Source organism: Polypterus senegalus, chromosome 13, assembly GCF_016835505.1.
Source record: "Polypterus senegalus isolate Bchr_013 chromosome 13, ASM1683550v1, whole genome shotgun sequence".
In the NCBI taxonomy this organism is placed as follows: domain Eukaryota; kingdom Metazoa; phylum Chordata; class Cladistia; order Polypteriformes; family Polypteridae; genus Polypterus; species Polypterus senegalus.
Window position 1 is genome coordinate 130,296,204 of NC_053166.1, and position 14,125 is coordinate 130,310,328.

A 14,125-nucleotide genomic window follows, 5' to 3' on the forward strand; every position below is an offset into this window, starting at 1 on the left:
CTAGTCAATTACACAATAAATGAGTTACATACAGTAGGAGTAGGGAGAAAAAAATTAAAACATACCGTGTGCACCTTCGGACCACAAATTCACAATTCTTTATTACAATCTCTCTGATACCGCACTCATGTCCATTTTGTTAATGAAAAACACCTTTCTTCAGCTTAGCGTCAATTAAGTATATGTGCATTTCCACTCCACCGATGAACCTGATCACGTGACCACAGCAACCTTCCATTCAGACCAACTGTGTATATTTATGCACAAAGACATTGAGATCAAACATTAATAAAATAAAGTTGCACTTCAAAAGATAATAAGATTGCACCACAACTATTATAATATGCCAGTAACGGCACACTGCACGATAACACTAGACTTTCATACTCTTTTTCAGTGTGCTTAGCATTCATTTGCTCAGAGGTTGAAGCGCTTGCTGCTTCCTGAGCAGCTTTTCTTTTCTCCACCCTTGCGGCCCACTTCTTCTCTTCTTTCGTCGGCATCTTTTCACGTTAAAACTGACTAAGTCAGTGTTTGTATTGCAATTACTTAGTGTGTTTTCTTTAAATTTTCACTTAAGCTGGCACTTAAGTCTTCAATCTGCCTCAAGAATGATTTAAGATATGAAGAGGTAGGGGAAGTGAAGGTGAAGGTGGTAGGGATGAGAATGGTACCCATACGCATACGCCGCACGGCCGCCCTCCTGACTGCTGTCAAGAGTCGATTCTAAAATAAAATAAAAATATAAAGAGGAATCACCTTGGAGGTCAATCATCACCCCGAAAGTGGATAGTTGACGTCACGTAGTATATGTGTACCAAAGTACAGGTCAAATGGTTTGTGAGCTGCAGGTGATTTAAAATCCTGGACAGACAAACGAACAGCCACTGTAGCGTATTATATAAGAAAACAATATAATTTTACAAAATATATTCTACAAACTCAAGCATGAAATATGCATATACTGTATATTCATATATTTTGTGAAAACTACACACAGTTTAATAGTTATCTATTTAAACTACCAGTTTAAAACATGTCCCTCTCGATGATGGTGGAATTTTATATAGAATATTATTTATTTATTTATTTTTTAAACTGACATTACCATAACATATCGTACATATTGTTTAAATTGATAAAATAAATTGTAAACTGTTGTCAAAATTACAAAATCCGGTGCAAATAAGAATATAATATCTTCAAATAGGCCATTTTACCCACAATTCCTATTTACCATATGCTCGTGTATGCAAATAATGCAATCCACCTATTTGAAAAAATACACAACTGCTTTGGCGTGCCCAGAGTGAATCTCACAAATGGTGGTGAACAACAGAGGACAATATTTTTAACACAAGTTTTAACGTATGTCCATTTGGAAGACAATCATAGTCAGTCCTGCAGTCCTGTTGCCGCTTTGACCGTTTAATTTAATTTCGTTGTGTCTGTCTCTTCTATGCTACACCTTGAGTAATGCGCCCTGACCACTAGAGGGTGCTTGCCTAGAGATGGCCCTGATTTTATACTTATCTCATTTCTAAACCCCTGTTAGTTAGACCAGGAATGATGGTGTCTGTTCCACCTGCACCAGCTGCAAGGCAGGAACGAATACAGGATGCTGTAACCAGCATTGATTGCACATCCACAAGAGGTCAACCTAGAATCACTGACTACCTAGTCTGCATGTCTTGGGGATGTTGGTGGAAAACTGAGTACCTGAGGACAATCCAACAAGACATGGAGAGAATGTGCAGACACTGCACAGGCAGATACTGTGTACATTTTATTAAACAGTTTTATTACAATTCAAGTCTGTGGCATTTTCTTGAAATTCATTATTTTCTGAAGTTGTTTCTTTTCTCAGTGTGCTGACACATTTCATGCTTAAATCTCAGGAGGCTTCGGTGAGACTATTAAACCTGCATGAATCACTGTGTGATGTTTGTCTTACCAAAATTGCTTCTTAACATCTTTCATTATTGTGTTATAATCCTATACTGGCATCTCCTATCAGGGCGCTAGACATCACTTACATGTCTTTATATTATACCACAGCAAGTTCATTTATCCATATTTTTAAGTTTTAATACATTTTCAGTAATGAGCATCATGACCTTGCAGTAGTTAGCACTGCAGCATCACAACTACAAGACCTTACCGGGTCAGGCTACATCCTGTATGGCTTTTGCATGTTCTCCCTGCGCACATGTGGGTTTACTTTAGGTTCTCCAGTTTTCTCCCACATTCACTTATAGTGAATTAGCAACTGTCCTGTGATGGACTGATGTTCTGTCCAGAGATTGTTCCTGCTTTGCGATCGACATTACTGGGATGACATCAGGCTCCCAATAACTCTGCATTGGAGTAAACAAGTTTGAAAAAAGGATCCTTGGATGAAATTTGATTACATTAAAAGTCCTGAACAAGTGCAAGTGGCAAACAAATCCAAAAAAAATCTATTAAAAAAGAATTTAGTGACCAGGTAAAGTTTGAACCCAGGTGCCCAAAGGTGGGAGCTTCAATCACTGTGCCACTGTGCTGCCCAGCAAATGACATTGATAAAGAAGGCTGTAATCAGAAAAAGAAAATCTAAGTTTAATTTATGTTGCATATAGTTCATTATTTCCATTTCCTATGCAGCTACATCTCTTTCAAATGTAATAACGCACTCTACTTATAAAATCTCATTTAGAGAAATTCTTATACAACAACTTAATGGTTCACAGAAATTGTAACATAATAACTGGAGGCTGGCATTATGCAGTATATTGTCATAGGATCTGTGCAGCCAGCACTTCTTCAGAAATAACACACATACATATATACCGTATATACTCGCATTTACGTTCTCCCGCAGATAAGTCTGGGCTTGATTTTACTGTATAATTTCCCATATTTTAGAATGTCGGTCGTAGTAGTCGAATGCGGAAAACTCACGCTATTGGTCCAAGAGATTATGATATGCTAACATCCACCTGAGAGAGTAACCACAGAGCATACTGCCTTTTTTTTTCTATGTATTGTGCCAACGTGACCACACGGTAATACCTGAACTATTCCGAAGCGACATTTACACTGTTTTGTGTTTTTTGTATCTCATGCTTTCATACACCTTTATTGTAAGAGCATCCCTTATCTACAATGGAGCATTTGATCAGAAGAAAATATGAAGCTGGTTTTAAATTAAAAGTCATTGAAGTGGCGAAAGAAATTGATAACTATGCTGTTGCAACAAAATTTGATGTGTCTGAGAAACTGATACGAGATTGGAGGAAACAAGAAGATGTAAAAAAAAAAATGTTATATTTTTGAACGGGCGTATAAGTCCGGGTCTGATTTTATGATTGATTTTTCAGGTTTCAAGACTCAACTTATACGCGAGTATATACAGTACGTTATATATGTAACAAGTATGAAGATGAGAGACCGAGACACCACATAGGGTTAGTTGTTTCAGCCCTTTTTTATCGTTTTACTAACAATCATACTCTTATCCCTGAAATAAACTTCTCAACCATTCAGGCTAAGAAGAACATGTCCAAATCAACAAACACTAACGTCTGTAAGCTGGGACAGCTTGCTGGTCCTCTCACTTTGCCAACACTCGGACACACATTTGTTCTCTGTCTCTTTTCAGTTTACTGTCTACTTCTTACTGTTTCTCAAAGCACAGTCCATTCTTTGCCCAGTTTTTCCTCCAGCCCTTGATGTCCATGCTTTGATCATGTTCTTTAATTCCAATCCACCAGCCCGATAAGTTGTTTCTCTCATTGCACAATCTCCCCAACCGTGCCCATAGGTTGCCCTTGTGCGGTTACTCCCTCCAGCCTCCTCGCTACTCACTCACCTCCCTTCTTCCTGCAGTGTCCCTGGTGTAATCACTGCTGGCCGAGTTATAGGTCTGCTGACTGCTGAAAAGATCCTTCCAGAAAAGGCTCCATCTTATGAATACAATTTCAGTTGAGCACAGTCTTTCTGGAGAAGACCAAGCAGCTGCAAATACACTGTTTTGCCAAAAGTATTGGGACACCCCCCCAAATCATTGAATTCAAGTGTTCCGAGCAATCCATGGCCACAGGTATATAAAATCAAGCCTATAGGCATGCAGGTTGCTTCTACAAACATGTGTGAAAGAATGGGTCACTCTCGAGAGCTCAGTAAATTCAAGCATGGTACTGTGATAGGATGCCACCTGTGCAATAAGTCAATTCATGAAATGTTCTCACTACTAAATATTTCACAGTCAACTGTTAGGGGTATTATAACAAAGCAATTCAGCCACAAAGTGGTAGGCCATTTAAAATCACAGAGTGGGGACAGCGCATGCTGAGGCGCACAGTGTATAGAGGTCACCAACTTTCTGCAGAGTCAATAGCTACAGACCTCCAAAAGCTCAAGAAGAGTGTGTATAGAACTTCATGGAATGGGTTTCCATGGCCGAGCAGCTGCTTCCAAGCCTTACATCACCAAGTGCAATGCCAAGCGTCAGATGCAGTGGTGTAAAGCACACTGCCAGTGGAGACGTGTCCTCTGGAGTGACAAATCACACAGTCCGATGAACAAGTCTGGTTTTGGCAGTTGGCAGGAGAACGATACTTGCCTGACCGCATTGTGCCAAGTGTAAAGTTTGGTGGAGGGGGGATTGTGATGTAGGGTTGTTTTTAAGGGGTTGTGCTTGGCCCCTTAGTTCCTGTAAAAGGAACTCTTAATTCTTCAACATACAAAGCCATTTTGGACAATTTCATGCTCCAAACATTGTGGGAATAGTTTGGGGATGCCCCCTTCCTGTTCCAACATGACTGTGCACCAGTGCACAAAGCAAGGGCTATAAAGAAATAGATGAGCAAGTTTGGTGTGGAGGAACTTGAATGGCCTGCACAGAGCCCTGACATCAACCCAACAGATCACCTTTGGGATGAATTAGAGTGGAGACTGCGAGCGAGCCAGGCCTTCTCATCTAACATGAGTGCCTGACCTCACAAATGCTCTCCTGGAAGAACGGTCACAAATACCCATAAGCACACTCCTAAACCTTGTGGAAAGCCTTCCCAGAAGAGTTGAAGCTGTTATAGCTGCAAAGGGTGGGTGGGCCAACTCCATATTAAAGTCTGTGTATCAAGAATGGGAGGTCGTTAAAGTTCATGTGTGTTGTAAAAGCAGGCGTCCCAATACTTTTGGCAATATAGTGTATTTCTTCCCACTCAGAGTGATAATAGATTTCTGCTACACTATGTCATAGTGGGGGGAACACAGGGTAATGATTACCCAGGGCCCTCTTTTGGGGTCTCAAACCCTGGAATGAAAAGTTTGTTTCCGAGAGGAAAGGGCCCACTGAGACTGCTTATGTATAGGACCTAGAGTTCTGTGCTACACCCCTGACTACACTACATAAGTATTGTAATAGCAGGTGGCGCTTCAGAGCCCCAGACCTCAGACACAGCTGCACAGACACAAGTTCCAGGCTCAAGTGACCTTTTGTTTTACAAAATATCTTGCAGAAATTTGTTTTCCATACACTCATGTCCTCCTCCGCTTATCTCAGATAAACTTTGACCACCTCGACTCCGACTCCAGTTACACAAGTAAGGTGTAGTGGTTTCTTTTATTTTGCTGGAACCAGAAGACGTTCCAATTGAGAACATTGCACACAGGAAGCATTCCCTAGCAAGTAGGAACAGACATAAAACAAAGTCGTCCCCTCCCTGGCAGCCCCCCAAGGAATCAAACAGGTCTGCCCTCCTGGATTACAATTCCCATATAGCCATGTGGAAGTTTGAACTGGTGGCATGTCTGAAGAGCACTGCAACCTAACATACTGAGGGAATAGTCTCTCAACAGAGGCAGTGCCCCCGTGTCCCAACTGAGGCACACATCCTGGTCTGGATGCCAATCTACCCAGCTGTCCTTCCATAACAGCGGTCTCCTAGCCTTGCATCACAGCCTGTCCAGTGGTATGGAGCCTATCCCAAAGCAGGAACTAACCCTGGACAAGGCACCAGAGCTTCCCAAGGCTCACTCACGCACACACTCACAGTGGCACAGAGCCAGTCTAGAATTGCAAGTTAAGCACATCTTGGAGACGGGAGAAACGTCAAGAGTACCTAAATGAAAACACCCATGCAGATCCATGGAGAAAATGCAGACTCCAACATGGAGGTGACAGGGCACAGCATTCACACCCTGGATGCTTCAGATTTGAGGCACTGGGCCATTGCTCCATGCAGCTACTTCATTCTAATCACTTGACTTAAATGACTAATGATTTTCAGTTAAAAAAAAAAAAGAGTAAGTGAAGCGCACAAAGCCAGGCAGCTTTTGTTCATATAAACTCATCCATTTCAATCACTAGTAACAGAAAGATCTGTAAACTTTAGCTAAAATTTAATAAAGGCAGTATTCAGCTAGAAGAAATAGAGCAGTATAATCATGATCTTAATAATAATAATTCTTTACATTTACCGTATATAGCGCTTTCCTCACTACTCAAAGTCCTCTTCATGCTGGAAGGAGGCCAGAAGCAAAGCCACAGAGCAGCAGGACTACCACTGCGCCACCTGCGTGATCCTGACCAACAAGGCCATCTTTCAAAAAGAGCGTTTTACTTGTAGTTAAATCTCAGCCACCTGAGAACAGAATGGAATTACAGCAAATCGCTTCCAATCATAACTGTGTGACGAGCTGTAGGCCAAAGTCAGTCTTCATAGTCAAGAAAGTCACATCCTAATATGTGATTCTTAAACAATTGTGTTTAACTTTTCTTCACATAAAAGTCTTGTTCAGAACTAAGCATGTTAGAAAATCACCGACTGGCTTAGTTTAGATCTTAAAAGAGAACTACAGAAAAACCTCACAGTTGAAATAAGTTGATATTTTCAGGTAGGCTTTGAACACAAATCTGCTATTCTCAATCTCTTGATCAGTTCATTGCTTAATCTTCAACTTTTCCCAACTAGTATTTTATTATCTAAGTCACTCCAGTCCATTTCTGGCCCAGTTCACTTTTTATGTCAAGCTTTCCCCGGTGGGCCAGGGAGGTCAGCTTTCCTGACAATATTAGAAAACTCAAAAATGCAAGGGGAGAACATGCAAACACCGACACAGACAGTGTCCCAGCTGGAGGTCCCGACCCACAGAGCCACCACACATCTTTGTACAAACCACTGGAACTACTGGGAGCAGCATAGACTCGTCACTTTGTCCCTTCAGATCAGTGTCTTCGATGTGACTTTCAGACATGGTTAATACTTTGACACTGAGCCGGAATATGAAAGTAAAACAGGACTCTGCCTTGTCAAGACTCCTCCTATGATTATAATTCATTTACTGTCCTCAAATTGTTTTCATTTTTAGAGGGGTTATCATTCCACAATTTTCTCTTTCTGGTCAGTTTATTAATTTTAGGATCACTTATGATGAGTTGGGAAATTGGAGCAACTCAGAATTTTGAGTTCAAGGAAAAAAGTCACCACAAAATGATGAAACTTTATTAGGTTTAAATAAAAGATGTAAGGCTTGACTGCTGATACATCCTAATACTAATCTTAAAATAATAATTAATAGAAATAAAATTTGATTGAATTATATTGCAGGATATCATTATTGCCGGATCATTAATTTTTTCACTTTTTCCATTAGATATGTTGTGTTACATTTTGCAGTCATTCTTTTTTATTAGTAAGACTCGCTGGGTCTACAGATAAAATCTTTTTATAGAAAATCTTAGCAAATTGATGGTTTCACTTGAGGGTCTTGCTTAGAAATATGTTAAAAGATGAGAGCTGACGTAGATCCTGTTGAATTTTAAATGGTGTCTCATTATGAATGCAGCATGAGTAACAGATGCTTATCTTTTTTTTTTTTTGAGATCATGGCTTATGTATGGCTTTTTGAAAGTAGATCATTCAGATATTTTGTGAAAAAATATGCTTTATGGTAAAATTATTCTTATGTTAAAAACAAACTATGCGTCATGTTCTACTAGGACTCAGCTATTTTGCCCCGTTACATTATTTTCTGTGATTACTGCTTAACTCCCTCAGCTGACATCTTTTACATTCAGTCTTCTAGTGGCTTCACAGAGAACATTAAAGCTCGATGTATCACTACATGACGGCAGAAGCATATTGGCACTGGCCGCAAAAAGATTGCTTTTTTACTGCTTCCGTTATAGAGATTAAAATCAGTGCCCACACCAGCATCTCCTCTGAGGACTTAAGATATCCACTTAGTCTGATTAACAGTCTCAGGGGTCTCTTTCTATTATGCATAGTAAATGATTTTCAAATGGTCCTCCGACTGATCTTTGGGCGGCACGGCTGCGCAGCAGTTAGCGCTTCTGTCTCACCGCTCTTGGGCCCTGACTAGTCTCTGTTTTGAGTCTGTACACGTGGGATTACTCTGGCTGCTCTGAGAACCTTCTTCTTCCTTGAGATGCACAGGTCAGGTGAATTAACGAGTTTAAGTTGGCCTGCCGTGCATGTGAGGGGCCTGTCCTGTGGTGGAGTCGCATCATATCCATGGTTGGTCCTTGCTAGGAGAAGCTTGAGCTTAGAATTGTTGGCTTTGGGAAATCCATCCATCCATCCATTTTCCAACCCGCTGAATCCGAACAAAGGGTCACAGCGGTCTGCTGGAGCCAATCCCAGCCAACACAGGGTGCAAGGCAGGAACCAATCCAGGGCCGGGCGCCAACCCTTCACAGGGCTTTGGGAAATGTATAATGTAATTAGTATATTAAAATCTTTAAACAAATCACAGTATCATCCAAACCTTTTAACTCATACATTTAGAGTGATACTTTTCTAAACATATAAGTATTTTGAAAAGTGGGATATAATATCATAATTTTGCTGAAAGGACACTGGAGCATTGTATTTTATAAGTATTTACTGTACTGCTCAGTTACTGCTACCTCATGGATTTCAGCACCCTTGATCTGTGTGACTGGTCACTGTCTCTTTTGAGTTTGCACATTACACGAGTTTTCCCATTTATACTCCAGTTAGTTTAACTGGTGACTCTAAATTGGTCCTAGTGTGTGTGTATCCAGTGTTGCCAGGATATGATCTGCTCCTCCAACACCCTGAATTACATTAAGCAGAAATGAAAAGTAATGTGTTGTGTGTATGCTATAAAATAAATAGAGAAGAGGGAGAAAATAAAGGGGTGGGGACCATTCAGCATCCCGGTTAATGCAAACAGGAAAAACCTGGCCAAATAGTAAAAGTCTTGGCCATATGCTATCGAGGGCATTAGACTCAGGCTAAGTGATTTGCTTTGTCGTACCCTGTGGTCATGGGTTTGGTCTGAGTGATGACTTCCAGCTATCCGGTGTTATTTACATCCTGCTGGGCACAAGAGACAGGATTTGTGGGATTGAAATCAGAGTGACATCAATGTGTTGTGACCTCCGAGCTGCAGGTAAAAGGAGAAAGTCTATTAGCAGTTGCGTTTTCCTGTAGCTGTTGGTGTTTTGAGGATGATCCCAATACACAACAATGTGTATTATACTTGAAAAACATGTACGTTTTTTCCATATCGAGTGTAGAGTTAATAGATGTATTTCTGTCCTCCGGGGGAGTTGCAGCATCCCAAACCCTCAACACAACTGACATGACAACAGTTACAGGTTTTTATTCTTTCCAGTACCTTAACAGGCCCTTCTAGAATCTTCTCCCACTGCACACCAACAACAATAAGAATTAAGGACTTCCTTCTTCTCCATCCTACTGTGTTGTCCTCTGCCTCTCGACTCTGATTCATTAAGGTGAGGCGGAGCAATTCCTTTAACCTAGGACCCGGGAGTAGTTCTGGTGTTAGGACATAGTCCATTGGAAGCACTTCCAGGCTATGTGAAAGTCCCACAAAGTAAGGTTCACAGATCCCTGCATCACCCACAGAACAAGGCCATCTTGCCAGACTACAGATCCCACCATGCCCTGCAGGTGTCTGTACTGGTGCCGTAGACCACGGTTGCTGCCATCTTGTGTCTCGGTGGGGAAAATACTTCATATATTTTATTTCCCTTTGTCCTTCAGTAATAATTGCCTCATGACTGGGCACGGGTCCTCAACTGAGCCCTTCAAGGACGTCAGCAACTGCACTGCATCGTTGGCACTCTTTTGCTATTCTGCTGGTTAAGGCAGGGAACATCCTGCCTTAGTTCCTGTCTCAGTATTGGTTTGGCTTCTCGACCAGGAAAGAAATTTTGAACCATCTCTGCTGGGTCACCAGCTCATGCTTACACACTTTAATACTAGAGAAGAATTTAAATTAATTACAAATACTTTTGCTTTGTATGACTATATATGAGTTATTCGTACATCCATCCATCAATATATCCATTTCCTAAGCCCTTTTAACCCATTTTCTGGAGAAGTGGAGTGTCACAGAGTAACATCTCACACACGATACAGAGAACCCATTTATTCTGTCTTGCTGACAAAGGTTAGTGCAGAAAGACAAAGTATTTTTTTTTTTTAGAATAAGGACCAGAAAATGAAAAAGTGTTAAAAGAACTACAACAAGACATTGTAAATAAGGTAAAGATCATTAACTGGGATTAAGAGTTGCCATGTCCCAAATCAAAATTATACAGCATAAATCAAGATAACAACACTAGCAAATGACCTAATCCATTCTAGTAGCTCTAAAGTTCCATTTTTCTGATGTTTATATTTGTGAGAAAGTCCCAATAGTAACAGGCACAGCCAAGAAAGTACTTCGTGATTTGATCATTGTGGAGGGAAAAGTCCTGTTTGGATTAAATAGGCTGAAATCTAACAAGTCGCCAGGACCAAATAACATTTATTCTCAAGTGTTTAAGGAGGACAGGTGACTATATATAAACCATTGACATACCCATCCATCTTCCAAACCTGCTTATCCAGACACATTTTTTAAATAACTGTGGTGGGGAAATTCTGAAGGACTGAAGGATAGGAAATATTACCACATCATATCAGTGATCAGGCTGATACAAGCAGCTATAGGCCATTATGAAAGGAATTAGTACAGCATATCCCACTAATTACTTTAAAATGAATTCTTCAACAAGAACATGATGACACTGGGGGGGGGGAAATTTTGAACAAATATAAGAAAGTTTTTTCTTCACACCAAGGACCATAGACGCATGAAATGAGTGTTGCAGAGAGAAGGACTTTAGAATATTTCAAAACTTGATTTTATTTTGGAGAAATTAGGTGAATAGGATTTGCAGGCTTGTCAGGTTCAATTCTTGTTCTCTGCAAAATTGTTGTAATGTTCTAAAAACTTTAACTCAAAAATCACACTTTAGTGATCGAAAAACTTGCCTACTGTAACCTGGTGGCCGCCATCCTATATAGGAATGACGAGCCACCTGGATTGGGACCCGAGTACAGAGGGTGACTGACATAATGTTGTTTGTCATAGCAACAGGTGACCAGCAAGTGTCACAGTAACAGTAAATAAGATGGAAGCGCCAGTAACTCAAAAAACACAAAATGGTGGCAAAAGTGCTAAAACAAAATGAGGTCTAAAAAAAAAAACAAATGTTAAAATGAAATTATTAACACAATTTCCATCAATCCTTTTTTCAACCCACTGAATGTGAACACAGGGTCACGGGGGTCTGCTGGAGCCAATCCCAGCCAACACAGGGAGCAAGGCAGGAAGCAACCCCGGGCAGGGCGCCAACCACCGCAGGACATTAACACAATTTTGCATTACAAATACATATAACATGCACATTTTTAGGATGGCCCTGCAGTGGGCTGGTGCCCTGCCCAGGGTTTGTTTCCTGCCTTGCGCCATGAGTTGGCTGGGATTGGCCCCCATGACCTTGTAGTTAGGATATAGCAGGTTTGATAATGGATGGATGGATTTTTAGGATGTGAGGCGAATTGACATGCGGCATGGATAGATTGTAAAAACTCCTTATGACCTGTGACCAGGCTGAAATTTAAACTAACTCTCCTCAACCTGTGAGGTACGAGTGCCAACCGCTATCCCATAATGCCAACTCACCTGGAATATAGTTAGCAATAAATAGCACAGTAAGAATGAAGTTCAAAAGTTAAAAGTGTCATTATGAACTTTAGTTTGATTTCATATTCACTGGTAATTATTACTAACAAGTTGTGTATATTTGTAATCTATATATATAATTCGCTAAGGGCGTGCAAGAAAGTGAGCGCAAGCAAGACAGAGCCCTGCCCGCCAACTCTAACCCTCCTACCGCGTCATGGGATATGCACGACAGAGCCACACACGCCCTGTAACCGTCCTCCCGAGTCCAGCGTCGCTCTCAAGGAACGCAACAACTCACCAAACACAGCCTCAGTCGCTTTCGTCTGTGCAAAAGTCCACATGCACCTCTGAGCCATGTTGACTTTTCACCGCACGCAAGACAGAGAGCTACGATCGCCAACTCTAACTAAGGGCTAGCAAGACAGAGAGCGCACGCAAGACAAAAAGCCACACCCGCCAAAGCCCACCTGCCAACTCTAAGGGCAAGCAAGACAGAGAGTGCATGCAAGAGCCACACCCGCCAACTCACAGAGCCCCGCCCACCAATTCTAAGACCATGGGATACGCACACATTTAGTATATAAATGGATATAAATTATTGCATGTAAACGATTCGTCAAAATCTGTTGTATGTAAACGATACTGTTTAAAACGTTATTGTTTTTTCATCATAAAACCCGGTTTCCACGTCTACCTGTATTAGTTTAAATGGCACTTTTACCACTCGCAATAAGGCAGACGCGCTGACTTATCGTGTCGACTGGGCAACACAGTGAATGTGGCGTCTATCTATATATGTTTATGTTTTCCGTAGCCTACTACAGGAAGGTACTCTCTCGACCATTGGCATTGGTTTCGCTCCTTGCTATTTTCGTTATACTGCGTCGGTGGTTTACTAAGCCTTTGTTATAGTGAATTCCTTCCTCACCATTTTCCGTTCCTATTCTTACACCGCAGTATGCTACGGCGGGCTTCGGCTAGTTTATTATAATACCCATAGCCTTAAATTCGCAGATTACAGAGCACATTTTATGATGTGGAGATTAAATATCCCCCTTAATAAAAGGACAAGTGTCTGGTGTCTGTGTATCTGTGTGTCCATCCAGTTGTTATATCTCCGCTATTCAAGCAGATGGCACATCACAAACATTTGTAGTAATAAAATGCATTGCATTTGTTAATCCAACAGATGATGCATCACAATAATACTGCTTTTATGAAACCCATACTAAAAGGTGTATAACAGAGACATATTCATTTTGCATTTGTCATTTCCACAGATGGCTCATCACAAACATTTCTAATAATAATGATGTTTATAATAATAAATACATTAGTATTACAAATGTTTGTGATGTTCCACCTGTCGGAATGATAAACAAATCATTTAATTACTCCATGCATTACAAAATGCAATCTCTATATCAGGCAAAAAAAAGAAATCAGTTTATAATCATTTCAAACAAATTAGTAACTCGTTCGAATGAATTACGTAACTTGTTCACATGAATTATTAACTCGTTCAAACAAATTGCATAATTAATTTTAATGGAATTAAATTTTTTTTTCCTTATTTCAGTTGTTATTTATTTTTGATAATATGTAGTTTAGTGAACAAGAACCAAAAGAGTATAGCCAGCCAATAGTTTCAGTCTATTCTACGCTGTTCAGTGCCATTAACGACTAGATATTAAACTTACCTTTTCTTCTATTAATACAGTATTTCCACCACTGACTCTGAAATATCACCTTCTTGAAAGAAATTCCATTCTCATAACTTTTCCTGCATTTGAAACTCATTTCAGGACTCCTCAGAAGAACCGTTTCAAGCGTGGTGGTCTCCCAAATAGCTCCTATTCTGGTTCACTGATGTTAAAAGTTCACTTACGGTTCACTGAACTGCATGCCAGGAAAGTCGTACAGGGCTCCATAGTAAGAACTGGACTGCAAGGGGAAAAATAATAATAATCCGTTTGAATGAATTAATACAGAACGTGACTCTGTGCTAGTGAAATGAGAGTCGGGGGAAAAAAAATAAAAATGATCCATTCGAATGAGTTATGTAATTCAATCAAGCGAGTTGATTCATTTGAAGGAGTGATGTAATTCA

General features: G+C 40.5%; 1 protein-coding gene across 3 annotated transcripts in view; it reads left to right on the forward strand.

Annotated features, from left to right (window-relative positions):
- Window positions 1-14,125, forward strand: part of elfn1a (extracellular leucine-rich repeat and fibronectin type III domain containing 1a) — an 858,957-nt gene that overhangs the window by 255,211 nt on the left and 589,621 nt on the right. The gene's annotated exons all lie outside the window — the stretch shown is intronic.